The following is a 22,282-nucleotide window of genomic DNA, read 5'->3' on the forward strand; positions in this document are numbered from 1 at the left end:
AAAAAGTATAAGCAGTATAGCTGCTAGCTTTCCATTACAGTTCAAAACACTGCGTAAACTTCAAAGAAGCCGGTTTTAGGTTACTGTAGTGCTCAGGCAATGTGAGATTTTAAAAAATTAACTTACTCATATATTACACTTCTGATTTTTCTAATCATTTAATCATATTTCTATCACTATCACTTCCAGAAGCAAAACCAGATTGTAAGCTCTTTATTTTTATTTTTATTTTTTAGATGGAGTCTCACTCTGTCACCCAGGATGGAGTACAGTGGTATGATCTTGCCTCACTGCAACCTCTGCCTCCTGGGTTCAAGAGATTCTCATGTCTCAGCCTCCCAAGTAGCTGGGACTACAGGTGCATGCCACCACACCTAATTTTTGTATTTTTAGAAAAGATGGGGTTTTGTGATGTTGGCCAGAGTGGTACCGAACTCCTGACCTCAAGAGATCTCCCTGCCTTGGCCTCCCAAAGTGCTGGGATTACAGGCATGAGCCACCATGCTCTTTAGTCTATTAAAAATGTATCTTTTTATTTGATATTCTTTGCAGTGCTCTTTGTAGACAATTAAGAGTGGCTGATAATTCATATGACTGAATAATACTAATTTTGAATAAAATCATTTTAAAATTACCGATTTTAGAACTATTTAATAATAATAATAAGATAACTATTTTTCTAATATTGGAGATTTGGGGACATTCCTCCAAATAGAAATACCACCTTACTGTTGTAAGTTTCAGTGGATACTTTGATTTTAAGTCTAACCTTTACCTTACACGATTTATGATCTTGTATTTTATTTCTAAGATTTAGTAGACTATCATATGAAGTGATATTCCTGACTGCTTTTGTAATAAAATCATTATTAGGATATGTTATAAAATGAAACAAATAAGAAATGAATAAAATTCTTCCTATAGGTAAAAGCAGAAATAGTATATAAGGTGTGTTTTGGCTGTGGCAGGGGATTTGAAGAACAATGCTGAATAATATCTAGATCACAAAATCAACTATAATAAGCTAGAAATAGGTTTTTCATATTTGGTACTAGCCTCCGTATGAAGTAGCTATCCTAATATACAGTACTGTATAACATCTTTTTAGCCATCCATCCACCCAATCTTTCATCCAAATATCCATAGGGAAAAAATTCTACTTAAAATAAAACTCCCTTCTTAGGAAAACAGTTCAATTAAGGGAGAATAGGTCTTCTTTCTTCAGCAAAGCATCTTGGTAGATCAAAACACGCACAGAGGAGTCAGAGAGAAATTTGGGAGTAAGACTGGAGGAAATGGAATTAATCTGCAGAACAATGTGAGAAGAATTTGGAGGGACTAAGGAAAACCAAAAACCACGGTAGGAGGCTGGAGTCTGAGGTATAGAAATAGCCGAGACTTTTTCAGAGAACAAGCCTAGCTGTACAGTCTCTAAAATGAAATAATTTGACAGAAGCAGAACTCAGAGCCAGAGGAGGCCTCGAAAATATAAACTCACACTGAAAATTTGCATACAACTTGGTGGTGGTTGGGGTGGGAAATACTGAATTCTAAAATTCATAGAATGGAGCTTAAACCAATCTTAGCTAGGTCTTCATTGGTACAATGAATTTAGCTATATCCGAGATACATAAACATACATATGCACGTATTCATGTGAAGCAAGTGTTCTAGAGCTCATTTATTCAATAACCCCAAATATCTGCCACATAGATACAAACCTGAAAGAAGATGCAAAGAAGGGACAAAAGAAAGACATCTAACTGCCTACAAATGCTGTCATAAAATTGCAGCAATAAATTTTACATAGCTTGTAGGGTTACATTATGTCCTAATACAATATGTATTTACATTTTTTAAAATCCTATTTACTTTTTTACGTATTATTCTACACAACTATTTCACCATGCTCAACAGTCTAGAACTACAGCCCACACACCAAATCCAGCAAACTGCCTGTTTTTGAAACTAAAGTTCCATTGGAACACAGCCATAACCATTTGTTTCTGTGTTGTCTATGACTGTTTCAGGCTACAACCTGAGTCGAGTGGTTGTGACAAAGGCTATATGGTCCATAAAGCCTAAAATATTTACAATCTGGCTCTTAGCAGAAAAGGACTGCTAACCTCTTATCAAGAAGCAAAAGTTGAAATAGACAGATTTAAAAACATATGGTGAGAAATAACTATTTTATGGCAAAAAAGTAAGCAAACAACAAACCAACAAATATCATGCCCTCCGAAGTCACAATACATGGTGCCATCACGTGTGAAGATAAATAACACCAGACAGCCTAACAAGTTGTTAACAAGTCTCCGAAAGTGTATTTTACAGGGCAATACAATTATTAAAATTTATAATAATGATCCTGAGACATCAACAAAAATTGTAAAATATGTTGAGAATTTTCTAAGACATTTGAAAAAAATATATAAAACATAAGATTTTTGCTTCTGATATTTTGATTTTTTTAACTTTTAGTTTTTATGGGTACGTACTGGGTGTATTTATGGGGTACATAAGATATTTTGATACAGGCATATAATGCATAATAATTACATCAGGGTAAATGGGGTATTCATCACCTCAGGCATTTATCCTTTCTTTTTGTTACAAGTAATCGAATTATACTTTTAGTTAATTTTATATATATAATAAATTATTGTTAACTTTAGTCTCCCCGTCCTGCTATCGAATACTAGTTCTTATTCATTCTTTCCAACTACATTTTTGTACTTATTAACTATCTTCACTCTCCGCCACTACCCTTCCCCAGCCTCTAGTAACCATCATTCTACTGTCTATCCCCATGAGTTCAATTGTTTTAATTTTAGCTCTCACAAATCAGTGAGAACATGTGAAGTTTATCTTTCTGTGCCTGGCTTATTTTACTTAACGTAATGACCTCCAGTCCTATTTATGTTTTTGTAAATGACAGGATCTCATTCTTTTTTTATGGGTGAATAGTACACCATTGTGTATATGTACTACATTCTCTTCATCCATTTGTCTGTTGGTGGACATTTCAGTTGCCTCAAAATCTTGGCTATTGGGAATAGTGCTCCTATAACATGAGGGTGTAGAAATCTCTTTGATATACTGATTTCTTTTCTTTTGGGTATATACCTAGTAATGGGATTGTGGGATCATATGGTAGCCCTATTTTTAGTTTTTTGAAGAACCTCCAAATGATTTTCCATAGTGGTTGTACTAATTTACATTCCCACCAAGTGTGTACAAGGATTCCCTTTTCTCCACATGCTGGCCAGTGTTTGTGATTTCCTGTCTTTTGGATAAAAATCATTTTAACTGGGGTGAGGTGACATATTGTTAGTTTTTATTGGCATTTCTCTGATAATCAGTGATGCTGAGCACATTGTTATATACCACTTCGCATGTCTTCTTTTGAGAAATGTCTATTCAGATCTTCATGTATTTTTTATTCAGATTAATAGATTGTTTCCCTATTGAGTTGTTTGAGCTTCTTATACATTCTGGTTATTGATTCCTTGTCAGATGGATATTTTGCAAATATTTTCCCCCATTCTGTGGGTTGTCTCTTCACTTTGTTGATTGTATCCTTCACTTTGCAGAAGGTTTTTAACTTGATGTGATCCCATTTGTCCACTTTTGGTCTGGTTGCCTGTGTTTGTGGGGTATTACTCAAGAAATTTTTGCCAAGAATAGTGTTGTGGAGTGTTTTCCCAAAGTTTTCTTTTACTAGTTTCATAATGTAAGGTCTTAGATTTAAGCCTTTAACTTTTTTTTTTTTTTTTTTTTTTTGAGATGGAGTTTCACTCTTGTTCCCCAGAGTGGAGTGCAATGGTGAGATCTCGGCTCACTGCAACCTCCATCTCCCAGGTTCAAGTGATTCTCCTGCCTCAGCCTCCTGAGTAGCTGAGATTACAGATGCGTGCCACTGTGCCCGGCTAATTTTTCGTACTTTTAGTAAAGATGGGGTTTCACCATGTTGGGCAGACTGGTCTCAAACTCCTGACCTCAGGTGAACCACCCACCTTGGCCTCCCAAAGTGCTGGGATTATAGGCATGTGCCACTGTGCCAGGCCTTTAATCCGTTTTTTTGTTGTTGTTTTTTTTGTTGTTGTTGTTTTTGTTTTTGTTTTGTATGTGGTTAGCTAGAGATAGGGGGTCTAGTTTCATTCTGCTGCATACGGATATCCAGTTTTCTTAGCTCCACTTATTGAAGAGATTGTATTTTCCCCAATGTATGTCCTTGGCATCTTTGTTAAAAAATGAGTTAACTGTAGACATATGGATTTACTTCTGAGTTCTTCATTCTGTTCCATTGGTCTATTTGTCTGGTTTTATGCCAGTACCATGCTATTTTGGTATTATAGCTCTGTAGTACAATTTGAAGTCAAGTAATGAGATTCCTCTAGTTTTGTTCTTTTTGTACATGATAGCTTTAGCTGGATAATTCTAGCTTTTTCCTGGGTCTTTTGCAGTTCTATATAAATTTTCAATTTTTTTTTTCTATTTCTGTGAAGAATAGAATGTCATTGGTATTTTGAAGGACTTGCATGGAATCTGTACATTGCTTTGGGCAGTATGAACATTTTAACAGTATTGATTCTTCCAATCCATGAACATGGAATATCTTTTCATTTCTTTGTTGTGCTCTTTAATTTCGTGCATCAGTGTTTTATTGTAGAGATCTTTCACTTATTTTGTTAAATTGATTCCTAGATATTTTATTTTATTTGTAGTTATTGCAAAAGGGATTGCTTTCTTGATTTCTTTTTCAGGTTATTTGCTGTTGGCATATAGAAATGTTACTGATTTATGTATGTTAATTTTGTATCCTGCAACTTTATTGAATTTGTTGATCAATTTGAATAATTTTGGGTACAACCTTTAGGTTTTTCCAACTAACAAAAATATCATCTGCAAACGAGGATAATTTGACTTCGTCCTTTCCAGTGTGGATGCTTTTTATTTCTTTATCTTGTCTGATTGCCCTAGCTAGCACTTCCACCATTATGCTGAATAACAATGGTGAAAGTGAGCATCCATGTCGTGTTCCAGATTTTAAAAGCAATGCTCTCCATTTTTCCCCATTCATTATGATACTAGCTGTGGGTCTGTCAATATGGCTTTTATTGTGTTGAGGTATGTTCCTTCTATACCCAGATTTTTTTAGGGTTTTTATCATGAAAGGATGTTGAATTTTATCAAATAATTTTTCAGCATCAATTGAAGTGATCATATGTTTTTTGTATTTTGTTCTGTTGATATAATGCATCACATTGATTGATTTGTGTATGCTGAACCATCCTTGTATTTCTGGAATAAATCCCACTTGGTCATGATGAATGATCTTTTTAATGAGTTATTGAATCCAATTCGGTTTGCTAGTATTTTGTTGACGATTTTTGCATCAATGTTCAACAGGGATATTGGCCTATAGTTTTCTTTTCTTTTTGAGGTGTCTTTGTCTGGTTTTGGTATCAGGGTAATACTGGCCTCATATGATAAGTTTGGAAGTATTCCCTTTTGCCCTATTTTTCTGAACAGTTTTAGTAGGGTTGATATTAGTTCTTCTTCAAATGTTTGGTAAAATTCACCATTGAAGCCATCAGGTTCCAGGCTTTTCATTGCTGGGTGACTTCTTATTACTGCTTTGATCTGGTTATTTGTCATTTGTCTGTTCCAGTTTTGGATTTTTTTCATGGTTCAATCCTGGTGGGTTATATGTGTCTAGGAATGTATGCATTTCTTCTAGAATTTCCAATTTGTTGGCATAGAGTTGCTTATAGTAGCCTCTGATGATCCTTTGGATTTCTGCAGTATCAGTTGTAAAGTCTCCATTTTCACCTCTGATTTTTTGGGGTCCTTCTCTCTTTTCTTTCTTAGTCTGGCCAAAGTTTTCTCAATTTTGTTTATCTTTTCTAAAAACTAATATTTTGTTTCACTGATTTTTGTATTGTTTTCTTAATTTCACATTCACTTATTTCTACTCTGAACTTTATTATTTTTTTCTCTACTAATTTTGGGTTTATTTTATTCCTGCTTTTCTATTTCTTTAAGAAGCATAATTAGGTAGTTTATTTGAAGTTTTTCTAATTTTTGACGCAGGTGATTATAGCTATAAGCTTTTCTCTTAGTACCGCTTTAGCTGTATCCCATTGGTTTCAGTGTGTTGTGTCTCCATTATCATTTGTTCCAAGATTTTTTTCAATTTCCTTTTTCATTTCTTCTTTGACCTATTGATCATTAAGGAACATAGTGTCTAATTTCCTTAAGATTGTATGGTTTTCAAAGTTCCTCTTGTTAATGATTTCTAGTTTTATTCCATTGTAGTCACAGAAGATAAGTGATATAACTTCCAATTTTTTTGAATGTTTTAAGACTTGTTTTGTGGCCTGACATATGGTATATCCTTGAGAATGATCCATGTACTGAGGAGAATATGTATTCTGCAGTCATTGGATAAAATGTTCTGTAAATATACTTTAGGTTCATTTGGTGTATGGTACAGATTAAGCCAGTGTTTCCTTGCTAATTTTCTGTCGGGATGATGTGTCGATGATGAAAGTGGGGTGTTGAAGTCTCCAGCTGTTATTGTGTTGGAGTCTATCTTTCTCTTTAGCTCTAATAATATTTCCTTTATATAATTGGGTGCTCCAGTATTGGGTACATATATATTTATAGTTGTTATATCATTTTGCTGAATTGATTTCTTTATCATTATGTAATGACCTTCTTTGATTCTTTGTATAGTTTTTGTCTTGAAATCTACTTTGTCTGATGTAAGTATAGCTATTGCTGCTCTTTTTGGTTTCTACTTGCATGCAATATATTTTTCCATCCCTTTATTTTCAGTTTACGTGAGTCTTTGTAGGAAAAGTGCAACTTATCATTAGGTCTTGTTTTTTTAAATCCATTCGGCTACTCTATGTGTTTTGATTGAAGAGTTTAGTCTATTTACATTCAGTGTTGTCATTGATAAGCAAGGACTTACCCCTGCCATTTTGTTACTTGTTTTCTGGTTGGTTGTGGTCTTCTCTTCCTTCTTTTCTTTTTTCCTGTCTTCCTTTTAGTAAGGGTGATTTTCTCTGATATGTTTTAAGGTTTTTTTTTTTTTTTTTTTTTTGAGACGGAGTCTCGCTCTGTCACCCAGGCTAGAGTGCAGTGGCGCAATCTCGGCTCACTGCAAGCTCCGCCTCCCGGGTTCACGCCATTCTCCTGCCTCAGCCTCTCCGAGTAGCTGGGACTACAGGCGCCCGCCACCGCGCCCGGCTAATTTTTTGTATTTTTAGTAGAGACGGGGTTTCACCGTGGTCTCGATCTCCTGACCTCGTGATCCGCCCGCCTCGGCCTCCCAAAGTGCTGGGATTACAAGCGTGAGCCACCGCGCCCGGCCTGTTTTAAGGTTTTGAGTTCTTGATTTTTATTGTGTTTGTTGTACATTTTCTGATTGAAGTTACCATAAAACATGCAAATAATATCTTATAACCCATTATTTTAAATTAATGACAAATTAACACTTATTGCATAAACAAAGAGAAAACTAATTAAAAGTTTATATTTTAATTATGTCCCCCCACTTTTTAACTTTTTGCTATTTCTATTTATATCTTATTACACTATCTGTATCTTGAAAAGTTGTAGTTTATTTTTGATTGGTTCATCTTTAGTCTTTCTACTTAAGATGTGAGTAGTTTACACATCAAAATTATGGTGTTAAAATATAGCATGTTTTTCTGTATACTTACTATTACCAGTAAGTTTTGCACCTTCAGATGCTTTTTTTTTCATTTACAAACTTTTCTTTCAGACTGAAGAACTCCCTTACATTTCTTGGAGGACATGTCTGATGTTAATAAAACCCTTTAGTTTTATTTGTCTGGGAAAAATCTTTATTCCTCCTTCATGCTTGAAGGAGAATTTCACTAAATCTACTATTTTAGGATACCAGTTTTTATCCTTCAGCACATTAAATATGTCATGCCACATTCTCCTGATCTATTAGGTTTCCACTGAGAAGTCTGCTGCCAGATATATTGAAGCTCCATTGTATGTTATTCATTTCTTTTCTCTTGCCACTTTTAGGATCCTTTCTTTATCTTTGACCTTGGGGGCTTCAGCCTCCCAAGCAGCTGGGACTATAGGTGCACATCACCATGCCTGGCATTTTGTGTGTGTGTGTGTGTTTTTAGTGGAGACAGGGTTTCACCATATTTGCCAGGCTGGTCTTGAACTCCTGATCTCGAATGATCCACCCGCCTCGGCCTCCCAAAGTGCTGGGATTACAGGTGTGAGCCACCATGCCTGGCCCATTCTTTTTTCTTCTTCTTTTTTTCTGTCTCCCCTGGCTATTTCCAAATAGCCTGCCTTGAAGCCCACTAATTAACTCTTCCACTTGATTTATTCTGCTGATAAGAGACTCTGATGCATTCTTCAGTATTTCAATTACAGTTTTCAGCTCCAGAATTTCTGCATAATTCTTTTTTAATTATTTGAATTCCTTTGTTAAATTTATCTGATGGCATTCTGAAATCATTCTCTGTGTTATCTTGAATTTCATTACGAGTCCTCAAAACAGCTATTTCGAATTCTCTGAAAGAAAGATCACATATCTCTGTCTCTCTAGGATTAATTGCTGCTCCCTTATTTAGTTCATTTGGTGAGGTCGTATTTTCCTGGATAATCTTGATGCTTGTGGATGTTTGTCAGTGTCTGGGCATTGAAGAGTTGGGTATTTATTGTAGTCTTCGCAGTCTGTTTTTTTTTTTTTTTTCCACCTGTCCTTCTTTGGAAGGCTTTCCAAGCATTCAAAGGCACTTGGGTGTTGTGCTCTAAGTTTCTGGTCACTGCAGCCCCATCTGTATTAGGGAGCACCCCAAGCCCAGTAACAATATTGTTCTTGCAGACTTATAGAGATACTTCTTTGGTGGTCTTGAATCAGATCTGGAAGAATTGCCTGGATTACCAAGAAAAGACTCTTGTTCTCTTTCCTTACTTTCTCACAAACAGCTCAGCTCTGTGCTGAGCTAACTAGGCTAGAAGAGAGGTGACACAAGTACTCCTGTTGTCACCACTGTTAGGACTGTGCTGGGTCAGACCTGAAACTAGTATGGTACTGGGTCTCACCCAAGGCCTGTGGTTACCACTGCCTGACTATCACCTATGCTTACCCAAAGCCCTAGGGCTCTACAATCATCAGGTGACAAAGCCACTCTGGCTTTTGTTCTTCCATTCAGAATGGTGCGTTTCCTCCAGCACCAGTCAGGTCCAGCGATGTTTTTCAGAAGCCAGTCCCTTAAGTCAGAAACCTTAGGAATCTACCTGTTGCTGTATTCTACTGTGGCTGAGCTGGCACCCAAGCCACAAGACTAAGTCCTTCACACTCTTCCCTCCCTTTTCTATAAGCACAAAGTTTCTCCCTGTGGCCACCCTTGCCCCAGGCCCATGACGAGTACTGCCTGGCTACCACTGATGTTCACTCAAAGCCCAAGGGCTCTTCAGTCAGCTTGTTGGTGAATGCTGCCAAGCCTGGGACACTCTCTTCAGGACAATGGGATCGCCTCTGGTTCAGGGCTAGGTCCAGAAATGCCATTCAAGAACCAAGGCCCAGAATGGGGACTCCAAGAGTCTGCTTGGTGCTCTACCCCATTGTGGCCGAGCTGGTACCTAAGCTAAGGAACAAAGACCCCTTTACTCTTCCCTCCCCTTTTCTCAAGCAGAAGGAGTCTCTAACTATAGCCATCACAGCTGGGAATGTGCTGGGTCTCACCTGAAGCCAGCATGTCTCTGAGTCTCACCCAAGGCCCACAGCGAGTACTGCCCGGCTACCATTGCTGAAAGTTCAAGGCCCAGGGGCTCTTTTGTCAGCAGATGATGAATCCTGCCAGGATTGGGTTCTCCCCTTCAAGGCAGTGGATTCCCTTTTGGCCCAGGGTGTGTCTAGAAATGTCATCCTGGAATTAAGGTCTGGGATGGGGCCCTCAGGACTCTGCCTAGTGCCCTATCTTACTGTGGCTAAACTGGTATCCAAGTGGCAAGTAAAGTCCTCTTTACTCTTCCCTATCCTCTCCTAAGGCAGACGGAAGAAGTATCTCCCAGAGCTGAAAGCTACACTGCCTGGGGCTGGGGAATGGATAGTGCAAGCACTCTCTTTGCTGTTCAAGCTGATGTCTCACTAGGTCACATGCCCCCCAAGTTCACTGGTTCTGAGCAATTCCCCTTTGCTAGGGCTAGTCTAATTGCTCCCTCCATTAGCGTTGCCTGAGTTCTACCTGGTGTTGCTGTCTGCTGTGACAGGACAGCACTGAGTTCCAATGCAAAGTCCCACAATCACTGTGCTCTCCCTTTTCCAAGCACACAGATTTTTTTTTTCTCCATGCCACACAACTGCTGCTGAGGGGATGGGGACGGGTACTGTTGGCAATTCAAGGCTCTCTTTTCCACCCTCTTCAGTGCCTCTTTCAGCAATATGAAGTTAAAACCGGGTACTGAGATTGCTCTTCTGATTTTTGGTTCTTATGAAGGTGCGTTTTTATGTGGATAGTTGTTAATTTGTTATTCTTGCTGGCAGGACAATTGGTGAAGTCTTCTATTTGGCCATCTTGCGCTGCCTTCCTCTCTGATATGTTAATTTTTAGAAAGAGTAGGTTTCGATATCTGGACAGTGAACTCATGTAAATTATCTCATCCTTCTGAGAATTTTACTGTAAATTTATTTTATCTCAGTACTAAAGTTATCCAAAAGAGCTATTTAACACATAACAAAACATATAGATTTCTCTCTACAACACTTTAAATTTTACAATTTTTTTTTTTACAGAAGTAGGGTCTGGATTTCACACTCATTTTATTATTTTAAAGTATTATTAGTGAAGCGCTATACTGTAGGTTTTAAGAGAGCTGATTCTAGAGCTAGACTTTTTAGACTCTCATTCCAGGTCTATCCCACACAAGTTGTATAAGCTTGGGCACAGAATCAGGGTACAATCGTGAGTATAGCAGACCTTTGTATTTCCATTCAGTCTGTAAGTCAATAGGTCTGTCTAAGAGCAGACACCTATTTCAGGGCAATCGCCACAACTACTTTGTCTGGACTTTGACTTTTCCTCTTCCTGGAAGAGGAGACGGAGGAGAAGTCAGGTGAGATAGCTTAAGGAGAACTTGAATAATCAGTAAGCTGGTACAAAGACTCACGCAAGATCAACTGAGCCATGTCCAAGGGAAGCAAGCCCCACAATGATCAGAAACACCTATGAGAAGCAGCATTCTCTAGCATAGCATTATAGGGGATTTCTGTACCAACTACAACTGCGTGAGGAATCAAATACTACAGGATATTCCCTCATGTAGGTACCAACCGAACACTTGCACTCTAGCCCCCAAAACTACTTGTGTATAAGCTTTAATTATCAAGACAATTGTACCAATTTATCATTACCAACATATTTTCCCTGGCACTGAATTCCAGGAGGCATTTACCATGTGCATCGACATGATAAATTTTATCACAAAGGACAGTGAGCGTCATAAATAACACAGTCTTCAGCTGTGAATAGTGATGTTTCAATGACCTCTGAAAAAGCTTTCCTCCACGACCACTGATCTTTCTCTCCCACAGAAAAACCTTCACAAGTATGTGCATAGCTTTCGTGAAGTGTTTACCTTCTAGCAAAGCTGTGAATTCTGTCCCATAGCTATAGCTGGTTTCAAATGGCCCCTATCCCGAGGAGAGTGACACATGGTGAAGAGAATGAAACTGTAGGTGCTAGAAAAAGTAGCTTCCAGAAGAAAACAAAATTGTTCACATAATATCCAGAGGGTTCTTTTATGGATAAAATATGTAATTCTTCAGCGTGGTAGATGCTGGTACTTTTAAGGAGACAATTCTCAACTCAATATTAAAAAATATTCTCTTTCTCAAATCCATCCACAGTTGGAATTACCTGTCTCTACTCATAGTGAGCTTCTTTTTACTTTTAGAGGACATTCGAGCTTTGGGCAAAGGACATTGAACCACTTGGCTACACTCTCTAAGACAAATTAGATCTCAGAGATTTTGAAAAGAAAAGTGGTCCAATCTGAGTGATTAAAGGCATAAGGATCTCTGTGCTCTGAATGGATTCCACCCAAATAAACTAAGGAAGAAGTCATGACTACTTCATCTCTGAATGGAACGTAATTAGCTAGCTGTAATTATTGCCTTAGGAAAGACCTAGTAAATGAGGGACAGAGTGGTGTAGTGGAAAAGAACATAACTTTTGAGTCTGGACAATTTTGATTCAAATCCTGGTTCTGTCATTTATTAGCTGTGTCATCTTAGACAATTTACATGACCTCTCTGAGTCTCAGTTGTTTCCTCTAAATATAGATAAGAATGCCGCATTATAGAGTATTGTAAGAAGTCTATGAGATATTATACATAAAGTGACTACTGCACTGCAGGGCTTACAATAGGCACTAAACAAATTAAACCTATCATCACTAATACTTTAGGTGCAAACCACAGTGATCCCAGCTTTTTAAGATCATCTATGGAAAATCAATTATATATATATATAATTCATAAATTAAGGAGAAATTTTAAATGGGCAGCAAATTTTAGAATCTGTAATGTTTGTCATGAGAAATTGCTACTTTTCAAAACAAAAAAAAAGGATATTTTGACAGATAAAGAATACACCAAAACCACAACTGGAGAATAAGGGTTTAATTGTAGTTCCCTGGTTCAATGCTTATTCCTTCCTGTTAGAATGTAAGCTTTATGAGGGCAGGAATTTATCTGATTCACCAATGTATTTCTAGAGACCAGAACTATTTCTGACACATAGTCTCTACTCAATAGACTTTTGTTGACAAATGAGTGAATAAAAGAGTGGCCACTCAATACCCTAATAACCAATGACTATTTACAAAATAGTAGGGTGGGCTGGGAGGGGTGGCTTACGCCTATAATTCTCCACACTTTGGGAGGCTGAGGTGGGCAGACCCCTTGAGCCCAAGAGTTTGAGACCAGCCTGTGCAACACAGCAAAACCCCATCTCAACTAAAAATACAAAAATTAGCCTGGCATGGTGGCACACACCTGTAGTCCTAGCTACTTCAGAGGCTGCAGTGGGAGGATCGCTTGAGCCCAGGAGGTTGAGGCTGCAGTGAGCTGAGACTGCACCACTGCGCTCCAGCCCGGGCAACAGAGTGAGACCCTGTCTCAAAAAAACAATAGTGGGGCAAAACAAACTAGATTCTAGCTGAGCCTCCGCAAATATTCCTTAGACCTACCCAACTCTATCTGTACTAATTTCACGTATCAAAAGAAACCTTGTGATGACTGTTTGGCTTTTTATAAGCCATGTATGGAATCCTTTATAGAAAACAGTGACAATTTCCATTGGTAGTAGAGCAGGTGACGTCTCTCTCCCAGTGTAAATGTATCCATCGGCATCTGACTTATTAATTAAATGTTTTTTATAAGTAGTCTCTATGAATTTGTCTTCTTCAGTTTGATCACAATAGAATAATCCACAATCAAACTATACATAGTTCTCAACTCACTCAAGTTCACCGTTTTCTTTATAGAGTCTCTGCTTCTGCAATAAACTCCCCCAGTGTGTCTCTTTCATCACCTCAATGATACCAAGTTATTTCAAGAAGGTTGTCTCTAATAAATGATTATTGTAATTTATAACAGGTTATTATCTTTACAATGGTATATTGTTGTGGATAAATCTCAATATTTATATAAATTATAGCTTATGTTGCAGTAAAATTGGCCACATAGAAATGATACTGGATTCACAACTGAATCCAAAACCAATAGGAAGCATTCTCCAACCTGTTCTTAAAAGTACCTGCTCTAGTTATGTAATGCTAGAACTTAACCAATGAAACTAGTATTATTTCTCATCACAGCACTGGCCAGGGTTGCCTTTCAGTCACTGCAATAAAAACTATCATTTTCTTCTCTACAGCTTCTGTCACTATTTTTTCTATAGCTTCTGTTATCATTTTCTTCAACATGTGCTAGGAGATAATACTCTATTCCCTTAAAATGCTTCCTAAGTATTAGCTAGAAAATTTACTGGAGGCCTCTGTACATTCAGAATGTAGATGACTAGAACCAGAAATAAAGTCAAAAAATGAAACCAAGATTTTAAAAAACTTTGCAACTACTACAGGATTTAAAAATGCCTTTCTTAGCATACTTCAAAATGAGTAAATTTCTTCTAAGTGAGTAAATACTTCTATGTAAGTAAATTTGAATAACATCCAAAAATACACATTTCCTGTTTTTTAAGTGTCGGGGTATGCAGAGGGAGAGAAGAAGGATGTTTGGTGTCTAGTGCATAGAGAGACTTTAGAGCTGTTACCAGTTAGATTGGTGACAATAGATAACATTAAGCAACTTAAAGGCCTTAATTCCCAAAGCATTGATACACATGTTTAAAAGTATAGAACACGAATCGGAAATATTTCTGCAATTTCAAATTCAATATTAGGATATAAATTTCAGATATTACACATTCCAATGTCTTCATTGTACAAATGGAAAAAACTGAGGCATAGGGAAATGAATCACTCAGAAAAACTCACAACATAATTACTCAACTTGGAGCAGACTTCAAGCCTTTTCACTTCTAAATCCCTTTTCCAGAGGATTTTGCTAGATTTATTCTTATCAACTGTGTGGCTATCACCTATATTTTCAGTGACATTACAATGGCTCATCTACCATGCCTAGGATGGGGTTAACTAGTTCACCAAGGTATGTATTAGCCAGATTCTGAACATTATTATTAATTCTGATGATAGCTATTCTCTAATAATGCCACCATTGTGTTCCAGAGCAGACAGATTGAAAGACAATCATGTATTTACCCGGTTGTAGTGTTATAGCCCTTCTAACACATTAACTGATATTTTTATTCATCTCACCAATAACAACACACAGCATTAAAAAAAACCTGGCAATATTAACCTAAAAAATGGAAAGGAAAGCTGATTCCATGACTAATCTACAGTTGTTCCTGTGGGAATAATTCATTACACTATAACCCTGTCTCTTATAACCTGAAAAAATACTTCACTTGTGTTGCTTCCATCAAAAAAGTCTTTCATAGATCTCTACATCACTTCTCTATTATAAACCACTGCTACATTTCTTAATAGGCATTAAAGTGGATGTGATAGTTTATGCTTCCTAAACCATACCAGGCAAGCTAATTACACTAACACTTGCTCAGGCTAAGAAATCTGGATTTTAAAAAATCCTATCAAAGCTGCTGAAAGATGTTAACTCCTAGAATGCTATAATCAAATATGTGATTCAGGAGGATTACTCTGGTACTAGTATGGAGATAGGGAAAACCAATATGACCTGACAGCAAATTGTAAAACCCTAAACGATGGCAAATGCAGTCGTGATAAAAGAACAGATTCTAATAATTAATGTAACTTAGTAATTATGTGTAGAAGTAAAGAAGCAGAAGCAATAATGTCCAAGCTCCTGGAATTGTGCTAAGTAGAAAAGGGGCTCAAAATGAAAAATAGACATTTATTATTCATGACAGAATAATGGTTATTCACGGTAAAGTGTATAAAGTGTCAGATATGAGAACAAATGAAAAGGAAGATAAAATCACATTTGAAAATAGGAAAAAGGAAATTGGGGCGTTAATTTTATGTGTCTACTTGAGTGAGCCACAGAATGCCCAGAAATTTGGCCAAACATTATTCTGGGTATGACTATAGGGTGTTTCTAGATGAGACACATTTGAATCAGAAGATGGAGTAAAACAGATTGCTGTTCCTAGTGTGGGTGGGCCTTATCCATCAGTTGAAGACCTGAATAGACATAAAGGCTGAGCAAGAGGGAACTCCTTCTGTCTGACTGCTATGAGCTGGGACATTGGTCTTTTTCAGCCTTCAGACTCAAACTGAAATATCAGCTCCTCTTGGGTCTTGAGCCTGCCAGCTTTCTGACTGGAACTTACACCATCAGCATTCCTGGTATTCAGGCCTTCAGATTTGGATGGAAGCTACACAACAGCTTTCTTAGGTCTCTAGCTTGCAGACTGCAGACCTTGGAACTTATCAGCCTCCACAAACATGTGAGCCAATCTCTTATAACAAATCTCCTCCCTCTGTCTCTCTCTTTCTCTCTCTCTATAGATATATTATATATATACACACACATATCTATACACTCACACATATATGTGTATATGCGTGAGTGTGTGTATATATATGTATATATAATTACATATATAGAAAAAAGGAAATTGGGATGGTTAATTTCATGTGTCCACTTGAGTGAGCCACAGGATGTGAGGTGTATGAGAGACCATACACATATGTGTATATGTACAGATATATATGTGTGTATATATATGTATGTGCATAGATAATATGTATATACACATACATGTATATATGTATGTGTGAACATATAATATATTCCTTTCCTCCCTATATATGTGCATACATATATAATAGATTATATGTGTGTATACATAATATATTATATAATATAATTACATATATTACATATATAACATATTATATATTACATATGTTACATCATATATTATGTAGATATAATATTATGATATACAACACCTGTTGAAGAACCATGAGTTCCATGAACTATGGTTCTCTGAAGAACTGTGAGTAATGCAGAAATAAGTAACAAAGAGTGTAGTATGTCAAGTTTGCTAAGCCTTAAAGAAAGGAAGAGGGCCATTTCAGACAAAGAGAAAATTACATAGGTAGGGTATAGTTTTAAAAGAACAAATAGTATAACACAACTAGAGCATCAGGTGAGATAAAGTAGAAGGTAAGCAGAAAAAGGTAGATTGGAGGTACACAGGGGAAAATTTCTGAGATATAACCAAAGAGTTCAGAGTTAATTTAAGGAAAAAAATATATAATTCAATGAAGGTTTTGTAAAAGACTTAAAATGAAATTTTAAAAATACATTAAAATACTCAAATATTTAAAGATACAAACATCTTTTTTCTCTCTCTTTACAAAAAGCAAAATTATCTCCATTTATTTTAGCTTCCTCTCCCTGGAATGCATGTAACTGTCAGGTTTAGAGAGTCACTTAGGTCAGGAAGCCTAGAAATAGATTGTATATGCAATATTAAATAAAAACAACACTTCTGCTTCTAGCCATGACAAAGTCCAACTAGTATTGGACTTACCCTCCTGCCATAAACAGTTACAAAACTGGGTGGAAAACTATTAACACATTATTTTCAAGCACTTGATAACAAATGGTGCAGGACTGTCATATTTTAGAGAAAGGGAAAATATAAGTTAACCTTGTATTAACTCCAGCTTTCTACCTGGGGTCACTTTCCAGGGGCAGCATGGGAGACAGAGGCCAAATAGAGAATGACAATTTTACTGAGAGGAGAAGGCACAGATTAGAGTTTCGGGCTGGTAAGGTAGCTAGAATGTGTGTGGCCGAGTACTGAGGAGAGAAAGCTTTGCAGAGTAGGGGAAGCAAGAAATCTTCACAGAGGTTGCCCTCAGGCCCTTGGGCCAAAAGATGGGCCACTTTCGTTCAGGTAAGTATTCTGTGACACTCTTAAAAGAACAACTACAGCAGTGACAAAGCCTTCAGTGCTCATCTGAATGGAGACATTAACCAGTGCTCATAGATGTCAAAGTCCTAATGCAGCCAGAGTGAGAAAGCTTCACTGAGCAACAAAAGCATTCAGTCGAGATGCTGGAATGACCATGCCTAGGAGGAAAGACCATGACCTAAAATAATGGCCTTGCCATAGAACTAAGGATAAAATTGAAATAAAGTATAAATCCATTCTAACAAAATTAAAGGAAGCCACCAGTAGTTAACCACTTGCCAGAATAAAACTCAACACTCTTCAAAGAAAAAAAACATCCTCAATACATACCATCCCACAACATACTATCCATTATGTCAAGCATACAGTCAAATATTACTAGACATGCAAAGATGTAGGAAAAATGTGACCTATAGTCAAAAGTAAAAGAAGTTGACATAAACAAATCTCAGCGTGATAGAGAAGTTGGAATAAGGAGATAAAGACCTTAAAACTGGATAAATATAGATATGTAGGTGGATATGTTATTATTTATATAGAGATATATGTAGATATATAGATATAAACTTAAAAATGTAGAAATAATATACTCATAATGCTGAGTTGGGAAATCTCAGGAGAGAAAGGAAAACTATAACATAGGACTAAATGAGAATTCTAGAACAAAAATACTTTTCCTGAATAAATGCACTAGATAGGCTGAACAGCAGATTAAACACTGCAATAAAGGGTCAATGAATTTGAAAACATGTGAATATAAATTAACCAATCTGAAGACAAGGAAAAGAAAATGATTGAGAAGAACTAGCAGAGCCCTGGTACCTCAGAAAACTCAACTATTTGTGAAAATCCAGAGGAAAAAGAAAAGGAGAAGGAGGAAGAGAAAAAGTAGGAGAGAAGAAAAGGTAGAAAGAGATAAAGAAGCAAAAAAAATTTAAAATTCAAAATTTGTTTTAAAAATTACCCCCCAGATTCAAGACATTTAGTAAACCCTAAACCATGTAAATAGAAAATCTTGACTGAGTATATTATAATCAAAATACTGAAAGATAATGGTAAAAAGAAAATCTTAAAATCTACCAAAAAAAAAAAAAAAACCCACACAAAGGGAAACAAGATGAAAGATGATGGACTCCTCATCAGAACAGTAAATACAGGCCAGCCAGGCACGGTGGCTCACGCCTGTAATCCCAGCACTTGGGAGGCCGAGGCTGGCAGGTCACCTGAGGCTGGGGGTTCCAGACCAGCCAGGCCAACATGGTGAAATCCCATCTCTACTAAAAATACAAAAATTAAGCAGATGTGATGCACCTGTAATCCCAGCTACTCCGGAGGCTGAGGCACGAAAATCGCTTGAGCCTGGGTAGCAGAAGTTGCAGTGAGCCAAGATCACGCCACTGCACCCCAGCCTGGGTGACAGGGTGAGACTCTATCTCAAAAACAAAAACAAAACAAAAACCAAAAAAAAAAAAAAAAAAAAAAAAAACAAATACAACCAGAAGATCTTGAAACAACAGCTGTAAAGTACTGAAAGTTTTTTAAAGTCAAGCCAGTATTCTACCGTCAGTGGAAATACTTCAAAAATGAGGATAAAATAAACATTTTTAATAAATGCATACTGAGAAAATTTGTCACCAGTAAAAATACACTATAATAATTTGTTATTAAAGGTTCTTCAAACTGAAGTAGGATACCAGATTGAAGCACAGATATGCAAGAAGGAAAGAAGAAAATTAGAAGTGCTGAATATATGAATCTATATAAAAAAACTATTTTTTCTTTTACAAATGTCATTAAAATGCAGCTTACTAGTCAAAGTAAAACAAAAAGAAATTATATTGTAGGGTTTATAACATATGTAGAAGAAAAATATATAACAGCAATACCGCAAAGATGGGAAAGGGTATAAATATAATCATAATACAGTTCTTACATTTTATATGAAATACTACAATGGTAACTCTAAGTAATAATAAATTAAGAATACATATTTTAATCCCCATACAACTGCTAAAAATAAATAAACAGCACAGCTTAAAAAGCCAATAGAGGAGCAAGATGGCAAAATAAGAAGCCCAGAACCTCTTTCCCCTCATAGGACACCATTTAATAGCAATTCAATGACAAATGTCCCTTGTTAGAAACCCATAAACCAGTTATGAAGTTCCTGAACCTCGGGCAAATATAAAGCCAAATGCATTGAAACCAGTAAGAAAATTTGTATCACTCATAAACCATAATCCCCCCCCTACCCCCAGCTCAGAGTTGTACAATCTGGAGAAAACTCCCATTTCCTGGCTTCTCTCTGGGGAGGAAATGAAAAGACTAAAACACATCCAAAACTCAGACTTTTGCGGGGCTGCCCAAGGAACTGGTTTATCTCCTGCCTGACTCTAAGCACAGAAAAGAAAAAGTGCCAGGTTGGGGACTACTGAAAACAAAAGTAATGGTTTAGACTAACAAACATTTGCTCACCAAAATTCTATCCCCTTCCCCTCTGGCTCAGTGCAGAATGAGTAGGGGGAAAAAGAAGCCTCAACTCCTGGCTTATCCCTGTGGAGGGAAAGAGTTAAAGTATGTGTCCAACATTCTGATCTTTCAAGGGACTGCCCGAAGGACTAGATTCTGCCTTGCCTGTCTTGGAGGATGGATGGGAGGGACCCGGCATACTCTATGCACTTGCAAGGCACAGAGGACAAAATAGAGCCGGGCAGCTTGCTGCTGCTACTGATAACATACAACAGACAGAGGCCTATGCCATTTGGTGGTCTCTCCTTTGTGGGGTCATGCCAGAAGAGAAGAGTGAAGTATGCCTCTAGTGGTCTGGCTTTTCAAGGAGCTCTCTGGGGGGAATTGTTTCTGTGTCTTCAGACTTAGTGCACCGATGTGTCCCAACATTTACTAGAAGCCTGGGAGCCACTGAGAACAAAAGAGAGCTAGGCACCTTATGGTAGCTCCAAAGAACACAAACAAATTGACCCTGTTTGCAGATGACATGATTGTATATCTAGAAAACCCCATCGTCTCAGCCCAAAATCTCCTTAAGCTGATTAGCAACTTCAGCAAAGTCTCAGGATACAAAATCAATGTACAAAAATCACAAGCATTCTTGTACACCAATCACAGACAAACAGCCAAATCATGAGTGAACACCCATTCACAATTGCTTCAAAGAGTATAAAATACCTAGGAATCCAAGGGGTTGTGAAGGACCTCTTCAAGGGGAACTACAAACCACTGCTCAATGAAATAAAAGAGGATACAAACAAATGAAGAACATTCCATGCTCATGGATTGGAAGAATCAATATCGTGAGAATGGCCATACTGCCCAAGGTAATTTATAGATTCAATGCCATCCCCATCAAGCTACCAATGACTTTCTTCACAGAATTAGAAAAAACTACTTTAAAGTTCATGTGGAACCAAAAAAGAGCCCGCATCGCCAAGTCAATCCTAAGCCAAAAGAACAAAGCTAGAGGCATCATGCTACCTGACTTCAAACTATACTACAAGGCTACAGTAACCAAAACAGCATGGTAGTGGTACCACAACAGAGACATAGATCAATGGAAGACAACAGAGCCATGAGAAATAATGCCGCATATCTACAACTATCTGATCTTTGACAAACCTGACAAAAACAAGAAATGGGGAAAGGATTCCCTATTTAATAAATGGTGCTGGGAAAACTGGCTAGCCATATGTAGAAGGCTGAAACTGGATCCCTTCCTTACACCTTATACAAAAATTAATTCAAGATGGATTAAAGACTTACATGTTAGACCTAAAACCATTAAAATCCTACAAGAAAACCTAGGCAATACCATTCAGGACACAGGCGTGGGCAAGGACTTCATGTCTAAAACACCAAAAGCAATGGCAACAAAAGCCAAAATTGACAAATGGGATCTAATTAAACTAAAGAGCTTCTGCACAGCAAAAGAAATTACCATCAGAGTGAACAGGCAACCTACAGAATGGGAGAAAACTTTTGCAACCTACTCATCTGACAAAGGGCTAATATCCAGAATCTACAATGAACACAGACAAATTTACAAGAAAAAAACAAACAACCCAGTCAAAAAGTGGGCGAAGGACATGAACAGACACTTCTCAAAAGAAGACATTTATGCAGCCAAAAAACACATGAAAAAATGCTCATCATCACTGGCCATCAGAGAAATGCAAATCAAAACCACAGTGAGATACCATCTCACACCAGTTAGAAAAGTCAGGAAACAACAGGTGCTGGAGAGGATGTGGAGAAATAGGAACACTTTTACACTGTTGGTGGGACTGTAAACTAGTTCAACCATTGTGGAAGTCAGTGTGGCGATTCCTCAAGGATCTAGAACTAGAAACACCATTTGACCCAGCCATCCCATTACTGGGTATATACCCAAAGGACTACAAATCATGCTGCTATAAAGACACATGCACACGTATGTTTATTGCGGCACTATTCACAATAGCAAAGAAAGAGTTGGAACCAACCCAAATGTCCAACAACGATAGACTGGATTAAGAAAATGTGGCACATATACACCATGGAATACTATGCAGCCATAAAAAATGATGAGTTCATGTCCCTTGTAGGGACATGGATGAAACTGGAAAACATCATTCTCAGTAAACTATCCCAAGGACAAAAAAACCAAACACCACATGTTCTCACTCATAGGTGGGAATTGAACAATGAGAACTCAT

The 22,282-nt window shown here is 37.3% G+C and overlaps 1 protein-coding gene across 1 annotated transcript in view; it reads right to left on the reverse strand.

Annotated features, from left to right (window-relative positions):
* Positions 1–22,282, reverse strand: part of FGF12 (fibroblast growth factor 12) — a 603,658-nt gene that overhangs the window by 406,674 nt on the left and 174,702 nt on the right. The gene's annotated exons all lie outside the window — the stretch shown is intronic.

The sequence above is a fragment of the Symphalangus syndactylus genome, chromosome 17 (assembly GCF_028878055.3).
Source record: "Symphalangus syndactylus isolate Jambi chromosome 17, NHGRI_mSymSyn1-v2.1_pri, whole genome shotgun sequence".
In the NCBI taxonomy this organism is placed as follows: domain Eukaryota; kingdom Metazoa; phylum Chordata; class Mammalia; order Primates; family Hylobatidae; genus Symphalangus; species Symphalangus syndactylus.